A 21,557-nucleotide genomic window follows, 5' to 3' on the forward strand; every position below is an offset into this window, starting at 1 on the left:
CCTGTCCCCAAGGGTCAAATTAAGACTCTCCAAGAATATGGGTCCATTTTGGGAGTTCTGGCTTCTGTCCACACTCTAATCTGCTTTTCTGGACAGAAGGGTATTTGATTTCCTGTGCACAGGGTAGGGGAGCAATATCTTGGGGTGGAAAACTATTCTTCTAGTGGACACTGACTAACCAGACATGGGTTTGTGGAGTCTGAGAGAAGACAAGACCTCAGCTTAGGTCCAGACACACATCACTGACTCCTCATTAGAAGCTGGCAATTCCCAGGTTGCTGGGACCAGAGTGGAGAAGCCAAGGTCCTATAACCACTTGGCCCTCCATGGCGGAGAACTAACCCCTGGCCCCCCCATAGCTGCTGAGACACCCTGGCACCCTGCCCTCTCAGAGTGAGCCCTACTCACCAGCACCCCACCAGGCAGGTGCTCTTAGCTAGCAGCCATCTCTTTTACGAGTACGTCTCTCCTGGAAAATCCATGACTGTATTTCCTCCACCATCCTCCACCATCAACAGCCACTACCAATATTGAAAACTCCTGGTAGGCCAGGTCAGAAGCTGATGCTGGTGACATCACAAAGGATGTCACTTTTGTACCCCCCGCCTTGCAGGAACTCTAGAAACATTGGAGAGGGAGGGGGTCCCCATACAGAAGTGAGCTAGAGTGTTTCCAAACATATCTGTGGGTATTAAGCCTGCACAGCCATACCTCAATTCTGCCTGGAGCCCAGCTCACGCCATGCACGGTTAGGTCATTAAAGAATACTTGAGTCCTCATGTTGATGTTTTATTGAGACTAAAGTTCCCCCTGAAGCAGATCCTCATGGGATAGAAATGTGACTTTCCTATTGGGTTTCTTCTGGGCTGCAAAGTAGGATGGCCACACTCTTGAAATCAGCTCCATCATGCTCGTTCTACTGAGATTTGACATCTGTAATGTCAAATCAGTAATAAACCCTTGCTTCATTTTATAACCTTTATTAACTTCGTGAGGTATACACATGCAGAGAAAAATATATTTAAAACACGAATGAGCACACTAACGAATAATCGCAAGACAAACTCTTGGGTAACAAGTCAAGAACCAGAACATCATCACCAGGCATTCCTGTTTCCTGATCACACCCTCTCCTTCACTTGGCCGCCACCCCAGAGGGAACCCCATCCTGGCCCTTATGGTTACCCTTCCTTGCCCTTCTTTGTACTTTTACCATCCCTGATCACTATAACTTGGTTTGGTCTTTTTTTAAGTGGACATTTATGGAATCTCAGCCCATATATATTGTATTTACTTTTCATTGGGCTCTTTGGCTCAACATTTTACAGTTAGGATTCATCAGGTTGTGGCATGTAGGTGTAGTTTATTCATTGCTCTTCCTGTGTGGTGATCCATTGTTTGACTGTGTCATGAATAATTTATCCTGATTGGTGGAAATTTGGGTTATTTCTAGTTTTTTTGTTCATTAACTTTGGTTTTTTTTTTTTTTTTTTGCAATATCACTATGCCTAGTACATATTGAGGCTTCTATAAATGGAGAGTAAAAGTGTGGGGTCATACACTGGGGGTGTGTTTCTTCAGCTTTACTAATTAATGCTAAGATGTTTCCCAAAGTAGGGTACTATCAACTTATACCTCCACCAGCAGTGCATGAGAGTTCTGATACTCCACAACCTTTCCAGTGTTTGGCATTGATGAACTTATTACCGGGCTGGTGGGGTTTTAGTAGCGTCTTGTTGTGGTTTTAATATGCATTTCATGAATAATTAATGAGATGAGGCACATGGTCATAAATTTGTTGGAGAACCTTTTTCAGAGGTACTTGTTCAGGCATTTCATTCATTTCTTTTTAAAACTGGGCTGTCTTTTTCTAATTGTTTTGAAGGGTATTATAGAGTTTTTGTGCATTCTAGTTGTTCCGATTATTTCTATTTTATGATGACCTTTTTAGTCTCTGTACAGTGGTCTCGGATGATCAAGGGTCTTTAATTTTAATTTAGTAAAACTGATCTCTTTTTGAAAGGTAACCTTCTTTGGATCACATTTAAAAAACATTTCCCTGCCCTGAGGATGTGAAGATGTTCTCCTGCACTGTCTTTTAAAAGTTTAAAGTCTTTTGTGTTTGCATTTAAGTCTAAAATCTATCTGGAGGGATGTCAGTGAAAGCAGAAGAGGAAATAATTCCAAAAGTCTGCTGCCCCTCCACAAAAGCAACAAATAAGCTGTCAGAAACTGGCATGTCAACTGTTTTGGATCTCGAGAAATTAACCATAAGCTTGAAGCAACCAGGGGAATGTTTAATCAAGAAAAAGCAGCTTTATGGTATTTTAAAATAGACTTTATTTTTTAGAGCAATTTTGGGTTCAAGGCAAAGCTGAGCAGAAGGTACAGAGAGTTCCCATATACCACCTGCCCTCACATATGCACAGCCTCCCCATTATCAGAATCCTACATCAGAGTGATACATTTGTTAAAATAGTGAACCTACATTACACACCATTCTCTCTCAAAGTCCCATTAGAATTCACTCTTAGTGTTGTACATTTTGTGGGTTTTGACAAATGTATAATGACATATACCCACATTATAGTATCAGACTTGATACTTAGAGCCCTAAAAATGCTCTGTGCTCTGCCTGTTCATCCTTTTCTCCCCCTACCCCTGGCAATCAGTGATTCTTTTACTGTCTCCATAATTTTGCATTTTCCAGAATATCATATAGTTGGAATTGTATAGTAGATAGCTATTTCAGATTGCTTCTTTCACTTAGAAATATGCATTTCGGTTTCCTTCATATCTTTTCATGACATGATAGCTCATTTCTTTTTAGTGCTGAGTAATATTCCATTGTCTGGATGTAGCACAGTGGATCCATTCACCCACTGAAGAACATCTTAATTTCTTCTGAATGTTGGCAAGTTATAAATAAATATTTGAAAAGCTTCCATAAACATCTGTATACAAGCTTTTGTGTGGACGTAAGTTTTCGGCTCATTTGATTTAGTAGTAAAGAGGGCAAATTCTGGATTGTGTGATAACGGTATGACAAAACTGTCTTCTATGGAGGTTGTATCATTTTGTATCTGCACCAGCAATGAATGGGAGCTCCTATAGCTTCACATCCTTGTCAGCATTTGATATTTGTCATGTTCTGGGTTTTGATCACTCTAATAAGTGTGTTGTGGGGACCTCGTTGCTGTTTTAATTTATAATTTAATTTACAATTTACAATTCCCTAATGACATATATTGTTGAGCATCTCTTCATTGGTCTATTTGCGATCTATATATCTTTTTTAGTGAGGTGTCTGGTAAGGTCTTTTGCCCATTCGAAATTCAACCAATCCCCTCTTCTGTTCTATCCACCTTCACCTCTGGTAACCACCATTCAGTTGTGGGATCCTAAGCGTTTTCTGTTTGTTAGTTTGCTTTATTTTCTTTATATTCCTCAAGTAAGTGAAATCCATGGTATTTGTCTTTCTCCTTCTGACCTATTTCACTTAGTATAATTCCCTCAGTGTCCATCCGTGCTGTCACATATGGCAAGGTTTCATATTTGTATGACTGAGCACTATTCTATTGTGTATATGTACCACGTCTTCTGTAGCCAGTCCTCTGTCATTGGGCACTTTGGTTGTTCCCATACCTTGGCTATTGTGAATAGTGCTGCAATGAATGTAGGAGTGCATGTATCTTTTAGAATTAGCATTTTCATATTGTAGATAAATACCCAGAAGTGGAGTTAATGGATCATATGGTAGAACTATTTTTAATTTTTTAAAAGATTTCTTTTATTTATGTATGCATATAAGATCTTGGGTACAGGCCAGAAGTGCAGGGGATGAGAGGATTCGCCAGAGACAGAGTGGGGAGCAGAACAGGCAGATCCACTGCAATACACTGCTGAGGGGAGCAGTGGGTGAAAACAGGAGAGGTCTGCTGTGCCATGTGGGTTGCTCCCTGGCTGGGATCGAACTCTCGCCACAGTGACTGGTGAGAGCTTAATAGCGCTGAGACTTTAACCCCTGCACCACCAGGGAGGCCCCCTCTATGTTTAATTTTTTGAGGCGTCTCCATATGTTTCCGTAGTGGCTACACCAATTTACATCCCCACAACAGTGCCCAATGGTTCCTTCTCTCTGTCCTTGCCTACACTTACTGTTTCTTGACTTTTTGATAATAGTCATGCTAACTAGTGTGAGGTGAACTCTCATTGTGGTTTTGATTTGTATTTCTTTAATGATAAGCAACATAGAACATCTTTTCATCTTAATTTGGACATCTTTTTTTGGTGAAATGCTTATTTTAATCCTCTGCCCATCTTTACATCGGGTTGTATGTTTTGTTGTTGAATTTGTATCAGTTGTTTACATATTTTGGATACTAACTCCTCCTCTGGTAATGGTTTGCAATACTGTCTCCCGTTCTGTAGGCTGCCTTTTTGTTTTAATGATGGCTTCTTTTGCTATGCACAGTTTTGTTTGGTTGGTTTGGCTTTTTTGTTTGTTTTTTAGTCTAATGTGGTCTCATTTGCTTATTTTTGCTTTTGTTGGAATCAAGGCCCCATCACCAAGACCAGTGTCATGGAGTATATTGTCTATGTTTGCTTCTATGTATTTTAAAGTTTCAGTTCTTACATCCAAGTCTTTAATCTATTTTTAACTAATTTTTGTGTACAATGTTAGGTAATAGTCTAGTTTCATTCTTTTATTTGTGGTTGTTCAGTTTTCACACACCATTTGTTGAGGAGACTTTACTTGTTCCATTGTTTGCTCTTGGCTCCTTTGTTGTAAATTAGTTACCTGTATATAAGTGGTTTTATTTCTGGGCTCTCAATTCTGTTCCAACAATGCTTTCTCAAATTGACATCAAAAGTATAAGAAATAAAGGAAAACATGGAAAATTTGGATTTCATCAAAATTTAAAATTTTCGTGTATCAGAAGACATTATCAAGAGAATGGGCTGGAATATTTGAAAATCTCATATGAGAGAAGAACTAGATCAAGAACATATCAAGAACTCTTATAGTATATATAGGTGTTGATTTACAATGATGTACACCCAAAACCTATATAATGTTACAAGACAATGTTACTTCAGTAAAGTATTTCAAAAACTCTGACAACTTAATAACAAAAAGACAACCCAATTTTTAAAAAATCAGCAAAGGATTTAAGTCGACAGTTTTCCAAAGAAGGTGGCCAATAAGCATATAAAAAGATTTGTTCAACACCATTAGTCCTTAGGGAAAAGCAAATCAAAACCACATTGTGATACCACCTCACACCCTCCAGGGTGAGTGCAATAATTACAAGGAGTGCTGAGAATGTGGGGGAAATCAGAGAGGTCATACATTGCTGCAGGGAATGTAAAATGGTGCAACTCAGCGCAAAACAGTTTGACTTTTCTCGGCTCTTTGCATTTAGAATTAGCTTGCCAAGTTCTAAAAAGAAACCTGGTAATATTTTGACTCAAATTGAATCAAACCTATACAAAATTTGGGAATGGACATCTTTAAAGTATTGAATATCCTAACCCAAGAATATGGCATATTGCCGTATCACATCAAGAAAATAGTATAATTTTATAATCTTCCTTACAGAGAACTTCTACATTAAAGACAAATCATGTATTTCCAACTTGTGATATTTTTATATGGTATAAAATAAATTTAAAATTTTTTATTTTTGAAACATCTGTTGCTTCTATATAGGAATAGAATTGATTTTTATGTATTAACATTGCCAAATTCTAGTAATTCCTAGATTATTTTGGATTTTCTATGTATGCATATAATCAATATGACAATTTTTTTCCCTTTTCTATCTGGTATGGACTGAATTGTATTCCCCTAAATTTTTTTTTAGAAGATTTATTTATTTATGCATACAAGAGCTGGGGTCCAGGCCAGAGATGCAGGGGGTGGGGGGGGGTGTGCGAGAGGATTCACCAGAGACAGAGTGGGGAACAGAACAGGCAGATCGACCGAAGTACACTGCTGAGGGGAGCAGCGGATGAGTTGGGAGAGGTCTGCTGTGCCTTGTGCGTTGCTTCCTGGCCAGCTGGGGATTGAGGCTGCAGAAGCTGCAGATTGCTTCATAGTGCAGTGCTTAACCCCTTGCGCCACCAGTGAGGCCCTCCCCTAAATTTTTATGTTGAAGTTCTAACCCCCAAGGTGACTATATTTGAAGAAAGAACCTTTAAGGAGGTAATTATAGTTAAGTAAGGTCATAAGAGTGGAACCCTAATTCAATAGGAAGAACTCCCTTTTTCCTTATGCCACACAGAAAAGATGACCAGTGAAGAGAAGCACCTCACCAACCTTGCTGGCACTTTGACCTTGATCTTCCAGCCTCTACAACTGTATGTCCTGAATTGTATAAATTCCGCTGTTTAAGTGACTCCAGCGTGGTATAATTCTGTTATGATAGCCTGAGTAAACTTATACACTATCCTTATATCTTTTCCCTCTCTTTTTCCTTCCCTCTCTCTCTCCTTTCTTCCTTCATCGTTGCTTTTTTCTTATATTTCTGAACTGGCTAGAATGTGGAATAGAAGATATGATAGTATTGTCTTGATTCCAACCTCAAGGGAAAACTTTTATTGTTTTACCACCAGGAATGATGTTTGCTGTAATTATTACAGATTCCCTTTATCAAATTAAGGCCTATGCTAATATTCCTAGTTTTCATGATGAATGGATATTGAATTTTATCAAACACAACTATATCCAATAAAATGGTCGGTTTTTTTTTTTCCTTTTAAATGTCAACATGGCTCTGACATTTAATATAGAGAGTTAATGGATCATAGGTAGAACTATTTTTAATTTTTTAAAAGATTTCTTTTATTTATTTATGCATATAAGATCTTGGGTACAGGCCAGAGGTGCAGGGGATGAGATGATTCTCCAGAGACAGAGTGGGGAGCAGAACAGGCAGATCCACTGCAATACACTGCTGAGGGGAGCAGTGGGTGAATACAGGAGAGGCACTATATAAATATAGTGCCATGTTACACTGACTGCTCTCATTTCTAACAGATTTTGTTCTAATTCTTTTTGTACCATGCAGATATTTCAAACTGAACTTTTGTTTCTTTAATAATAGTAAGCCTATGCTTCATAGCCTGTGATCAAGAATTCCAATGCCTCATTTCTTTGAGTCTTTTCCTCCTAATGATTGATTCTGTTTCTTGCTCATAGTGTATTATTTCATTGTGTACTTGGCTATCTTTGATTTAATTATGTGCTGTATAACCAAAGATTGCATTTGAAAAGGTATTTGATAAAATTCTTTGAGCCATTCATGATAATATCTCTCCTAGAGAGGATTTGCTTGGTCACCCATCTGAGAAAAATCCTGGCTAAGGACTTACGCAAGGGTCAGTTTCTTTGTGAGTTACACTCTAAGACCCGACCTTTGGGGTGCCAGCCTGGCAGCCCAAGTCTGCAGCTTTTTCACACGGAACTGTTATTTCTTTAAAAATACTAAGCCTATATTTCATAGGCTGTGATCAGTCTTGACTTTCGCGATGTCTGTGGAGCTGTCAGGTTCCTTACTTTCTTACTAGCTGTTTGATGCCTTTCTTAGAATATTTAGTTCATTTATTTTTAAAAAACCATTTGGTAGAGATATAATTCACAGATCATACAAATCACCCATTTAAAGTGTACCATTCAATAGTTTTTACCACTGAGTCACACAAAAATTGCTATCACCGCCACATTTTTGTCACCTCCAAAAGAAACCTTTTACCAATTAGCAGCCATTTCCAGTCCCCTACCACATCCCCCACCCACCTCCTCTGTCCTAGGAAAACACTAATCTTTCTATTTTCATAGATGTGTCTTTTCTAGATGTTCCATATAAGTGCAGTCAATGTGTAGCCTTTTAAGATTGGTTCCTTATACTTTGAATAATTTTTCAAAGTTCTCCTCCATCCTTTCCTACCTTCTTTTGTATTGACTATATTTTTAGGATTCCATTTCATCTCTGTTGGCCTACTGCTGTTGTTCTCCTTTGTTTAGTGGTTGCTTTAAAATGTACACTATGCATCTTTCATTTCTCACAGTCTACTTTCAAATGACATGATACAGCTTCACACATTACACCAGCAGCTCCCCACACTGGACCCTTTCCTTCTTCTCTTGTCCTTTGTGTTCCTGTTGCATACATTTTGCTTCTGCATATATTTTTAAAATTTTTTTTAAAGATTTATTTATTTATGCATACAAGAACTGGGGCACAGGCCAAAGGTATAGGAGGGGGTGAGAGGATTCATCAGAGGCAGAGTGGGGAGCAGAACAAGCAGATCTACTGAAATACATTGCTGAGGGGAGTGGCAGGCGAGTCAGGAGAGGTCTGCTGCACCATGTGGGTAGCTCCCTGGCCGGGGATCGAACTCATGCTGCAGTGTCTGCGATAGCTTGATAGCACTGTCTTTAACCCCTGCGCCACCAGGGAGGCCCTGCATACATTTTAAATGCCACAGTATATTGCTATTATTTTTTAAACTGTTACTTATCTTTCACATAAGTTTAAAAATGAGGAGAAATATCTTTACTTTTACCATGTCCAGTGTTTGTTTCACTCAAATCTTTATGGAGATTTGACTTTCTATCTTATGTCATTTCCTCAAGCCTTCACCCTTTCTTGAAATACAAGTCAGCAGGCAATACAATCCCTCGGCTTTATCACTGAATACAGCATTCTAATTTGGCGGTATTTTCTTTTTTTTCTTGTATTATGTTAAAGATTTAATTCCATCATCTTCTGCCTTGTATTATTTCTAATAAGAAGTCAGAGTTATTATTATATTTTCTTTCTTGTATGTAACGTTGCTTTTCTTTCTCTGGCTCCTTGAAAAAGTATTTTTTATCATTGGTTTTTGGCAATTTAAATATGTGCTTGGGGTGATCTTTATGTTTGGCTTTGATTCACTTCTTGGATCTGTGAGTTTATATTTTTCATGAAATTTGGAAAATTTTCAGCCATTCTTTTTCAACCTCTACAAGAGTCTAAGTATATATATATTAATCCAGCTGATATTGTGGCAGGCTCCTGAAATTTTGTTCCTTTTTTCCCTCTCTGGTTCTCCTGCAGCTTTTCTGCAGGTCATCTCAATCCTGCCAGGGAACCCAGTGAAAGGCTCTTCACTGGACCTCAGATCTCTATGAAGCAGTCTATCCTTTCCATATGATCTATTTCTGTACTTGAAAAATAAAAAAGCATGCAAGGGCATTGTCAACATCAGGATTCAGAGTAGTGGTTACCTCTTAGAAGGTCAGAAAACGTGGTGGGAAGTACCAGGGAAAATTTAATTATTGACAATATTTTATTTCTTCAACAGGTAGCAAGAACAGGGCTTTTTGTGTTATTTCTTAAATCTTTTTGTCTGTTTTAAATATGACATAATTTTATTTTTTTAAGATTTATTTATTTATACAAGAACTGGGGTACAGGCCAGAGGCATGGGAGGGTGAGAGAATTCACCAGAGACAGAGCGGGGAACAGAACAGGCAGATGGACCAAAAACACTGCTGAGGGGAGCAGTGGGTGAGACTGGAGAGGTTGCTGCGCCATGTGGGTTTCTCCCTGGCCATCGGGAATTGAACCCACACTGCAGAGGCTGCGGACAGCTTCACAGTGCTGCACTCAACCCATTGCACCACCAGGGAGGCCCATGACATAATTTTTAAACACAGACACGACTGTCTACATGTTAGAGTCTGAGAGTATAATGAAAGAAATAAGATATTTGAGCCACAGAAAACCAACAGGGTCTAGATTTTCTCTCCCTGATAGTTTCTCCTCCTTTGAAAGCTGCTTCCTCGGTTCCGTGTCTTTCTCTCTGTTCCCTGAGAGCTGAAGGCGCCCCTACAACAGAGTGCTAGAGGAATAGGCCTGTGAATGCCCAAGGATCATTTGCTGAGGTCTGGTGCCTCTTAGCTGGAACTACCTACTTCCCAGCACAGTTTACTCCTGACTTTATTACCAGCATATTATTAGTGTGCAGGAAAATATGGCTAGCCAGTGCCTTCCTGCACAGCGAGATGGCTGAGCCATACTTATCACTCTCAGCTCTGTTCACTGCCTCCTTTAGGATCTTCCTCTTCCCCTAGAAATCCTGTGTCAGTATGCTGAGCTGGAGAGCCTACTACACCCCTACCCCAGAAATTCCCTTGCTGGCCTCACCCCTGCCCAAGTCTGTAATAGTAATAGCTAATGTTTGTTATGCCTAAGCCAGGGGAACACTTAATCCTCACGACAGCATGACAATGTAGAAACGATTGTCATTATTCTCATTTAACCTTCAAATTACTTCAGCTAAGGGTGACATCACTATTAGCATCTGTATCACTTTACAGATGAGGAATCTGAAGTTCAAGAACTTGGCCAAGGTCACGCAAGTAGGAAGTGGCTCCACTGATGCTGCAGCTCAGCTTTTCTCTTTCTAGATGGTGTGTTTTGGGTGGATGGTCAGAACTGCCTGGTCAACCCGCAGAATAATGAGGAACAGTGAGTCACTGCTGATTTAAGCCTCTGGGTTTTGGGGTGGTGTGTTGCTCAGCAGGTGTAGCGGAAATACACTGAAAAGCAGGTTATGTTGAGTGGTTTCACCATGAAGATATGTATGCACTGCTAAGTGAAAAGAACAAGCTATAAAACAATATGTACAACATGATTTCATTGTTGCTAAAAGAAAAAAAGCAAAGCATGTAACCTGAGCTAGTCTGATTCCTGATGTGGATAATGTGTGAGCAGCCAAAGGGTGACCGTGTCCCAACAGGGGGCTGATGAGTTCAGGCCCTGTTGCCTGAGTGTTGACGGCTGGAAGCCAGAGGGGAGGAGATGTGGTGCAGGCATCCTTCCCTCTGAGGATAGGTGGGGTCACTGTGGAGACCTGCAGGCTCCAGAAGCTGCTCTGCTGCCCAAACCAGCTGCGCGCCCCCACCCTTTCCCCAAGCAGGTGGGGACAAGGAGAGCAGTCAGTCCCAGGGAGGCCAGCTGCCTGATTTTCAGGGAGCGGTGAAAAATGAAAAGGAGTGGTTCTTTATTCAGAAACCATGAAGAAAGTCAAGGTAGCAGTTAGGCCAAGTGTGGGGCACTTCTGGGTAGGCCCCTGGATGACCTCAGGGCCAGACATCCCTGGTCAGGACAGAGTGCTCTGGCTTCCCCTCCAGCATCTGCAAGCAGAGAGAGGGCACCAGCTGCTCACAGCAGTGGGCTGTCTGCCAGGAGGGACGTGCATCCCATTCCTCAGGCGGTACCAGCTGACTGTCTCAGCTGCCCCATGGCCTAGAAGAGGAGAGTTGGGGAGCAGGATGGGCAGGGTCAGAGCAGCAGAGGAGGCCTCTGTGTCCCCAGGTGGCCAGGCCACGGTGCAGGAGCTTCCTGTGAGTCAAGTAAACCTTGGGAGGTGCTGGAGGGATTTGGCCTGGGAAGAGGCATTGTCTCCCCAGAGAACTCAACCACTCACCCCACTTGGAAGCCTACTTCTCCAGCCCCTCCAGCTCTCACCCCTGCGTCCCACCCCAGTCTCAGTCCTGCAAACCTCAGAGATGAAAGCATTCTGAGGGGGTGGGAGGAGAAGACACCTCCCCTTTCCTAGCCTTGCTTGGCTCTGAGGGAAAGGCAGGATCACCTTGTGTTTGTAGGTGATGTTTAACTTTCAAATTGGACTAGACTAACCTGGATTTTTAATAATTGAAAGTGAGCAGAGAACTAGGATTCTGCCAGGAGTATTGTTTGGGCCAGAAGAGATTTGACAAGCCTGGTTGAAAGCGGTGATTAAAGACAAAGCAAAAACGTGTGCTGTTTGAATCCTGTCATATCCAGACTTTTCCACAGCCAGATCCATAGGAATAGAAAGGTGTGTGGAAGATAGCAGTTGGGTGCTGGAATTTTGTTCTACCACGGAAAGTGACTTTTAATGGAAGGAAGCATGAGACACTCTGTCCAGCCCCTGAGTCTCCAGCCCACCCAGAGCCTGGCCATTCACTGGCTGCCTCTTCCCAGGGGGCCCGGTACCCAGCCAGCCAGCTCTGGGGAAATGAGCACCTCCTCACCCCCAGAGTATAATGGGCATACAGACCCAGGATCACTCATCTCTGCCCCCACAGCACAGGGATGAGACCCCCAAAGCCTGTTACATGGGAGCCCCACCTCAGAGCCAGAAAACTTCCATCCCCTGAGAGGGGCCAGGTTGGGGTAATTCACAGGGACAGAGACCAGATGAGGAGGGAATGGAGTCAGGTGACTGGGTGGCCAACTAGTTCCCAGGGCTGCGCATCATCCTGAGCCATCCAGGACAGTTGGTGACTCCAGGGCAGAAGCAGGGCTGAGGGAGGAGAGGGCTGGTGGAAATGGGGTGCAAAATGGCAGCTGAGGCAGAGAGGCAATAGGAGCTGCTCTCCCTTTGTCCCTGTGACTTTTACATTTTGTGGGGAAAAAAGAATATGAGGTATGTATATGTGTGGGGGGGGGATGTCTCAGGGGTGTGTGTGGGGGAGTGTCACAGGGGTATGTGTGGGGTGTGTATGGGTGTGTGTGGGGGGGTATTGCAGGGGTGTGTGTGTGGGTGTATGTGTGGGGATGTTGCGAGGGTGTCTGTGGGGCCTTGTATGTGGGGGGGTGTGAGTGTGGGGGGGTGTTGCAGGGGTGTGTGGGGGGGTGTCACGAGAGTATGTGTAGGGACTGTGTATATGGGGTGTGTGTATGTGGGGGGATTTGGGGGGTGTAGCAGGGGTGTGTGTATGGGGTGTGTGCAGGGGTGTGTGTGGGGTGTCGCAGGGGTGTGTGTCGGGGTGTGTATGAGGAGGGGTGTCACAGGGGTATGTGTGGGGAGGTGTCACGAGGGTGGGGGGGCTGTGTGAGGGGGTTTGTATGTGAAGGGTGTGGGGGGTGTCGCAGGGGTGTGTGTGTGTGTATGTGTGTGAGCTCATATGCTCCTGCTCACTCTCTCCCTGTCTCATACACGCTCTCTCTCTCCAGTCCTGCTCCCCTTCTTGACAATCCCAGTGGGAGTGACTCAGCAAGAAAGTAGGCCTGTTCCTTACTCAGACTCCAGTCAGGCAGGGCCCCCCAGCTGGCTCCCTGCCCGCGGTGGTGTCCACTGGCGTGAATCTTTCTGACCCACCACGAGCACAGGGACTCCCCTGCGGACGGGGACTTCACTAGCCTGGTGGCCTTGAGCAGAGGAGCTGGGCAACCTCCCCTCAGGCAGCACCACCCCCCTCACCCCAGTCCACCCTCTCCCCCAGAGCTGACTTTCGCCCACATGCCCAGCAAGCTCGATTTCATCTCCTTTCATCCCGGGGGGTTGGTGCCTTTTGGTGTTGTGTGAGTGTGAGAGGCCCAGCCACTGGGCCGGTCACTCCTTGGCGCCCACTTCTAACCGTTGTGCACAGCCACACGGCTGACGGCCCAGGCAGGTACTCACTAAGAACTGAGACAGCACCAATAAAGCCCAACAGCCCTGCTCACCCAGGAGGGCACATAAAGTCAATCTTGTCACATCTGCGTGATGGGATCCCAGGCTCCCTGTGTGTGTGTGACATGAGCAACCGCTGGGTGAGGCTGGGAAAAGGCGGCAGCTCAGCGGCAGGAAGAGCCTCGGAGGTCCCAGCTCTCTGGACAGCCCGGATGGTATTTGCACAAACACAAAATGGAGCAGAGTGTGGAGCAGCGTGCCAGTAGGTTACTGTGTGTGCACACACCCGCGTGCGTGTAACCTGCTGGCAGTGTACCTGGGCTGTGGCTGCGTGCTCACTGAGACAATCATGTGTGCATCCCTTCCCAGGTGTGCACTCTCTCTCTCACACACACACAGACGCACATCCACACACACGTGTGCTCACCTGTGGGAGGCACAAGGAAGTGGTGACCACAGTTGAAAGAGGAGGGAGGAGAAACATTTGGCACTTACTGCCCCTCTGTATCACCCTATATGTATGGCCTTCTGGAAACAAGAAGATATTGCTGCAAAGCCATGACTGGTGTGGAAAAGCAAATGCGGCCTCTGTCTGACTTCAGAGTTCAGACCCAACTGTGAGAGTGTAGCCCCTAGAGGAATTTGGACCAAAGTGTGTATACATATGAGCACATGTGTGCACGTGTGAAGTTCGAGTGTGTGAAGGGTCTGAGTGTGCTTGTGTGCATGAGTGTGAGTGTGCATGTATGCAGGAGCAGGTGTGGACCATAAACTTCACAAGTTTAAACTTCACCAGGACCAGGTCCTGGTCCCCAAGTTGTGTTTCCAGGATGTGGGCTGAGACCCTAACCCCTAACTACCCTCTCGCCCTCTCTCCATCTCCCCTTGCTGGATTGCTGAGTGGAGCTCTGCTGGGGGTTCCAAAGAGGCCTCCAGGTGCTGGCTCTCTGCTGAGGGGAGAGCACCCACCCCTTAGGACACTCTGGGAAGTTCCCAGCATTGCCCTGATCTAGTGCCCTGGCGTAGCCAGCACTGAGGGGTCAGGGTGGAGAGGCCAAGGAGAGAAACTGGGGATCCGAAGGTGTCCTGCCCTCCTTTGCTGAGTAGAGGGATGATTTTTCTGGGCTTGAAGAGACAGAGCGAGGGAGGAGCCACGGTCCCAGGAGGTCAGAGGTGTGGGTAGCTGCCTAGGGAGTGTGGGGCAGACAAGGCAAGGAGAGCTGGCGTGGTGCCCACCGTGATTTGTCTCCCCAACCACAGGCCAGGCATGTGGCTGATTGTTAACATCACCAGTAGGGTCATATTCCCTCTTCCCGCTCCAGACTTGTCCCTGAAAAGCTGGCAGGGACAGCCACTGCTATGAACATTCTCTTGCCCCAAATGTCTCTTCCTCTGCCATCTGGCAGCCTGCTGGAAACTCCATCCTACCTGGAATGGAAAACTCATGAAGGTGCTGCAGACCTTAGCATTGGAGAGGTGGCTCCAGAGCTGGTTGCCAAGGCCAACTGCCAGCGGCTCTGGGGGTCAAATGGGATGATGTGGAAGAGGTAGCTAAGGTGCAGGGCTGGGGTGAGGGTGCAGGAAAGGCAGTGTTAATGTGGTCCCCTTGTCCATGCCATAGGGTGTCTGAGGACTTGACATCCCCATTTTACAGGAAGAGGTAATGAGTGGGGAAGTATTTTAAAAGTGTGGTAGGAGAGAACTAGGTGGGACTGAGGAGTCTCAGCCTCTCAGCCCTGTCTCCTAAGCAAGAGAGAAGGCCCAGGTCAGGATAATGCATTAAGCATTCTAGAAACCTCTTTGTCCAACTCACCAAGGCAACCACCGAGTCTCCTGCTGTGCAGCAGCTGAGGTAACTGGGCCTCCCCCGCATCCCTCCCCCCCATACCTCCACTTCAGCCACATTCCACTCTAGAAAGCCAGGGTGAGGATGAGGGGTGCTGGGTGCAAAGGGGGTTTGTCTCAAAGATGGGGAGGGGATGCGCTAGCTGGACTGACTGTGGGGAGCTGAGAGGGTGGGGGTTTACATTAGGAATGTTGGCAGTGTTGCTAATGACAGCAGAATGCAAATGCCATTTATATGCAGAGAGGAAATTACCCCAATATTGTCTTTGTATAACTCTTGTTTTGTGGTTTTATGGTTATTGGGTTATTGTCCTGGTTAGTTTATGCCAAGGAGCCTGCTGGTTAGAGACCTCCCCCGTAGACAGATGGTAGCTCATAGGCAAGAGGTGGTAGAAATTCTCATGGATCCCCTAAATTACCATTCTCTTTTTATCCCTTAGGAATTGGACCCACCGTTTTAGATAGTCACATGGAAACCGGGAATAAAGACTCGTTTCTTCTCTTCATTGCATCTAGCAATGGTTATGGGACTAAATTTAAGCCAGTGGGAAATATATGAAAGTATTGGGTTGTTGGAAAAATCATGACACATTTTTGCTTGAAAGAAAACATAGAAAAAATATGTTAGGACTTTTCCTATGACCCAATATCACGAGTAACTTCCAGATAGTGTCCTCAGGTGCAAATGGCATGTTTTCTTTCCTACTTCCTGCTGGTAGAATATTGACTTGATGGCTGGAGCTTGAGCAATGATTCTGGACCATGATGTGGAAGCAGCATACTAATGGAGAGTGGGGAAATTATAAGGAAGGAACCTGGATTCTGATACAGTGAAGGACTTTGCCAGGCCTGAATTGCTACCTTCCCCGTGAGGATAAGGACTCTACCCAAGGGATACTGGATTAGGGCACTGAAAGAGCTTTGGTCCTTCTTAACACTGTACAATGATCATGTTACCTCTGCACCGCCTGCCTCAGGCTTCAGTTATGTGAGAGCGCCGTGTATGTCCACCTCATTCAAACCACAACTGCTGTAGGCCTCTTGTCTTTTCACAGCCAAGCCAGATTCTAAATGAAACCCGTGCTGAGTTTGTTCTCTGCTTCCCTCAGCTGCGCTTTCCCCAGTATAAGAGTGGCAGGAAAGACCCCACTAAGGCTTTCTTAGACTCATCCTTAGAGGTGTGTTCAGTCGCATGGACCAAAGATAGTTTCTGGTTATTAAGTGGCCTAAGAACCAAAAATGGAAGAACTAAGCAAGGCCTCTTTCTCCCTGGGGTCCCAGAAGAATGGGCTGAGTCTCTGTCTAGAAGATGGTGACTATGCTAACTTTATTGCCTCCAGAAAGCTGTAAGCAACTGGACCATAAAGCCCAGTACAGCATCCAGCACATAGTAGATGCTCATTAAATACTTGTCAACTGTCCTGTGCTGAGGAGTTGGGAGCAGAGACTAAACAAAACACCCAAGAAGTGCAGTGTGGTGGAGACTAGGAAAGAGATCCCCTAGGAGATGGCTCTGGAGGGCGGGGAAGGGGGGGTGACAAAGCTGCAGTCGTTGGGTCTGCAGCACCCTCCCCTCCCCCAATAGAGCAACATATTCTCCCCAGTTCACCTGGGCAAGTCCTGCATTTTATTAATGCAGGATACTCCCGGGCAGAGACACTTTACAGCTACAGATTCAGGGTCATGTTCCCTGTAGTGTTTGCTCCTCCCAACCCTAAGGGCAAGGATAGCAAAAGAGAAAGGTAGGTCCCAGAACTGCAAGGTCTTGCCCATGACCACTCACTAAGAAGGAGGGCCTCCCTGGTGGCGCAGGGGGTAAGTCTCAGCGCTATCACCACTATGGCTTGAGTTCAACCCCCAGCCAGGGAGCTACCCACATGGCACGGCAGACCTCTCCTGTCTCGCCCGCTGCTCCCCTCAGTAGTGTATTTTCAGTTGATCCGCTCCCCACTCTGTCTCTGGTGAATCCTCTCACCCCCCCCATACCTCTGGCCTAGACCCCAGTTCTTGTATGCATAAATAACTAAATAATATCTTTAAAAAAAAAAAAGCACAGTAGCTGGAACTTGAACCCAAGGGCTTCGGATCACGAACATCACCTTCTTTGAACAAAGGATAGAGTTGGGGACTCTGACTCTGTAGCATCTCTTCCCTGAATTCCTCAGCCCCTCACCTAGACTCTGGGTGTAGTAATGTGAAGCCCTCGAGTGCAGAGGAGGTGAGACAAGGCTGGAAAGGGTGTCAGGTAACCCCTCAGCATCTCTGAGGTCTTATTGACAGACACACGGACAGCGCAGATACCCAAACAGTGCGTTGGTATAGATGGCAAAGTGCCCTTAACTTAAGATGCTTTACTGCCATCTACTGGGAAATTGTCACAATAACCGTGCAAATCTATGATGCCTCTAGTGTGAGATGATGCCCCTCTGGGACTGTAAAGTGCAGAACAGGGGCAACTGTGCAGGGCGGTGCTAGTTGCCTCTTTTCTTCCCTATGAGAATGAAAAAAAGCAGGTTCACGCCACAGCGGCAGCTCCAGCACTTCCTTCTTTCCTGCCTGGAGCACCTGACTCAGAGGGTCTGCAGGGGTCTGTCTCTCATGGATTTACCACCCAGGTCCCTGGAGAGTCCATGCATCCTTCCTCCTACTCTGCACATGGCCAAGCATTTACTCTGGGCCAAGTTCCGTGCTGAGCACTGTGGGCACAACGTGGCGGAGCCCAGTCTCTATCCTTCCTGGAGCAAAGTATTAAGTCTCAGCACTATGAAGCTATTGGCAGCCACTGCAGCACAAATTTGATCCCCAGCCAGGGAGCTAAGCTACCCACATGGTGCAGAAGACCTCTCCTGTCTCTCCTGCTGCTCCCCTCAGCAGTGTCTTTCGGTCAGTCCACCTGTTCTGCTCCCCATTCTGTCTCTGGTGAATCCTCTCACCCCCTCTCTCCCTGCACCTCTGGCCTACACCCCAGCTCTTGTATGCATAAAATGAAAAGAAATAAAATGAAATAAAATTTCATTTTAAACTTGGCATGATATGGTATCCCAAGGTCTATGTCAGCTGGACGTATGAGCCTGCAGAAGGTTTCCTAGAGAAAATGACAGCTATGTAAAGCCTGAAGGATGAAAACAAGGCAGTCAGCTGGGCAGGAAGTGTGTTCTGGGCAGGTGTCACCACATGTTTAAAGGCTCTGCCCAGGGCAATCTCCCTGCATAGGTGGGCACTAGAAATAATGAGTTGGTTTCTAACTGAGGCAGCAGTGGGGCTGGAGTATGAGCTCACTCAATCCTCACAACCACTGATGAATAATTATTACTCTGCCCACATTCTATGGCTTATCTTGAGGCTCAGAGAGGTTAAGTAACTTGTTCAAGGTCACATAGCTGGAAAGTGATGAGTCAGATTGAATCCAGGTCTGTGTGATTCTGGGAACTGGCCGCAGCACCCCCTGAAGTTGTAACTAGGGTCAAGGACAATGTATTCTTGCCATGCAAGGCCTCAGATCCACAGTCTTTCTGTTCCTGGGATGTGGGCTTCTGAAGTCTCCTTGTTTCTCTCTTGAGGCTTACTTGCTTAAAGACATTTTAGAAATGTATTGGACATTTTTCTTGAGCATCCTTTGTCTGAATCAAAGTATGTGACTCTACCCTGGACTGTTTGGATCCTCCACTACTTATTGTCTGTGAGTTCTTGGACATTTCCTACCTCTGGCTCCTCCCCTGTGAGATGTGGACACTCTCACCGGGCAAGCTGAGATTGAAGTGAAATAATGTGTATAAAGTCCCTGGCACATGGTTGATCCTTACTGCTCCCCCCAAGTGGTCACCTGCTGACTTTCTGTGGTAGAGACTCAACAATCTTGGCCTGCTCCTGGTGCTGTTAGACTCTGAGTTACACACACACACACACCAGGCAGACAGATGGACAGTTCACCTGGGGAACACGGGAGCTCTGGTGCAGTTTCTTCAGAAACCACCAAAACCCCTGGACATGAATGCACATGAAGTGCCCAGCTCAGAGCTGAGCCCAGAGCAGACTGGGACTTAGGGCGCACCCCTTTCACCCTTTGTCCGCTTTCAATCCCTGGCTGGAAATGGATGGGCTCCAGGACCCTGATAGCTCCCGTTGGACAGTTGATGTCATGGGACCAGGCCTGCCAGCAGCATTCAACGCAGCAGGCTCGCAGGCTGTGGCTTGACCAGGCCTTTGTGGGCTACCACTGGTGCTGGGATCAGGGTCACTCAAGCCTTGAGCTTCAGTTTTCTCTTTCATAAAATGAGGCCAGTAATTCTTACTTTGCGCCATCACTGCAAGAGTTAAAATACAAGAAAAAAATTGCTCTATGGCAATGACAGAAATAAGATCAACACAAAATGCATTATAGCCCACACCACGAGTGATGGGATCCATGGGGCACGGATGCTGCTCTCAACTGCCAGTCACTGGGGGATGCTGACATGCAGGTGCTATACGTGATGAGTAACCAGAACACAAGCCCTTCACCTTCCTCCACACTTCTGGGAGGGGAGGAGGGGACAAACTTTCTGGGGGAGAGTTTGGTAATTAGGGAGCCTTCTGACCCAGCCACTCGCTTCTAGGAATTCAGCCAAGGAAATAATCATAGAGCCTCATAGAGTTGTTTGTGCTAGAACATTCATTGGAATGTTGCTAATAATAGTGAGAAATTGGAAATAATCTAAAGTTAGAGATGCACTCAATACACATTTTGGCTGCATGCCAGATGGCCTAAGCATGAACATCAGTGTTCTGCTGAAGTCTAGGCCAACGTCCAGTATCACCTTTACGGAACAAATGTTTTTGATAAAGGAGAGCATCTATACTTTCACCAGAGATTGTCTGGGATGACAATTTCGTCAGTAATGAATTTCATTGTTGATGTTTAATCGTTTGTAGCTTAAGAACAATACTTTCCTAGGGCTTGCAGTAGCCAGCTTGCTCCTGTATTCTGTACCAACATGTTTGTGTTAATAAATCAACGTTTATTGGAGCCTCCCTGGTGGCACAAGGGGTTAAGCACAGCACTGTGAAGTTATCCACAGCCTGCGCAGCATGAGTTCGATCCCCAGCCAGGGAGCTACCCACATGGTTCAGCAGACCTCTCCTGCCTCTCCCGCTGCTCCCCTCAACAGTCAATCCAACTGTTCTGCTCCCTACTCTGTCTCTGGGGAATCCTCTCACCCCCACACCTCTGGCCTACACCCCAGTTCTTGTATGCATAAATAAATAAATCTAAAAAAAAATCAATGCTTATTTTGACTGATAATGGCAGAGGGTGGAGCCTCACTTTTCTAATAATTTCTTCCTTTCTTCAGATTCTATATACTCTTTCCCATGTTGGGTCAAATATGATTCACCATGGATATTGTTACATATAATTTTAAAGGTTTTCTTCCTCTTGAAATTGGGAGGTTGGTTGACATTTTGTTTTTAGTTTATCTTTTTAAGGCCTAAGGCGTACAGAACTACAAATAAGGTTTTTAAAAGACTCTGTGACCTAAATAGAGTAAGAGTAACTAAGATTTCAATACAAATTTAAATGATTATTTTGTTTAGTGTTGCAAATGCTAATATCCCAAATAATTCCACAAAGATTCCATTTGTGGAATCTCTATTATTCTGTTTCATATTATCATTTTAATATCCTATTGTTACCTCAAAGTTATCTTTTAAAAGTATCTGGCTGACCTGCTTTCTCAATATTTGTAGTAACTATCAATGTTTCTTTCTACATCTAAAAACTTGAAAACTCACAATGATTGTTTCTGTACTGTAAAAGAACAGTGTGTATAATTGTCACGAGTGATACGCATTTTACTCTTGCAATCATAAATAATCATTTAATCTTTAACTGACAGAATCCAACAGAGCACAAAGAAAATCATTAATTACAAATCACGTCTACAAGGATATCGTTATTTGAAAGGAATTATTTTTTTTTTTAATAGAGGCATGTTTTATTTATTTATTTATTTGTTTGTTTGTTTGTTTTTGTTTATACATGCACTGGGTACAGTCAGAAGCTCGGGAGGGTGAGCGAATTCACCAGAGCCAGAGCCGGGAGCAGAGCAGGCAGAAGGACCGAAGTACACTGCTGAGGGGAGCAGCGGGCGGCAGGAGAGGTCTGCGCGCCATGTGGGACCCTCCTCCGGTGGCCGGGGAGCAGCTGGGGATCGAACCAGCGCCTTCGAGGCCGCGGGCAGCTTCGCAACCCAGCGCTCAACCGCTGCGCCACCGGGGAAGCCCGAAAGGAATTATTAACA

At 45.0% G+C, this 21,557-nt stretch overlaps 2 protein-coding genes across 4 annotated transcripts in view; one reads left to right on the top strand and one right to left on the bottom strand.

Annotated features, from left to right (window-relative positions):
• The window catches only part of TMEM63C (transmembrane protein 63C), a 72,774-nt gene extending 72,228 nt beyond the window's left edge, over positions 1-546 (bottom strand). For all 3 annotated transcript variants that reach the window (XM_054691924.1, XM_037503797.2, XM_037503796.2), the window contains exon 1: positions 409-546. The gene's annotated coding sequence lies outside the window, so the exon portion shown is untranslated. The remainder of the gene's footprint in view (positions 1-408) is intronic.
• Positions 1-21,557, top strand: part of ZDHHC22 (zinc finger DHHC-type palmitoyltransferase 22) — a 41,565-nt gene that overhangs the window by 3,945 nt on the left and 16,063 nt on the right. The gene's annotated exons all lie outside the window — the stretch shown is intronic.

Source organism: Talpa occidentalis, unplaced genomic scaffold (genome assembly GCF_014898055.3).
Source record: "Talpa occidentalis isolate TD23 unplaced genomic scaffold, MPIMG_talOcc4v2.1 talOcc4.11, whole genome shotgun sequence".
Lineage (NCBI taxonomy): Eukaryota > Metazoa > Chordata > Mammalia > Eulipotyphla > Talpidae > Talpa > Talpa occidentalis.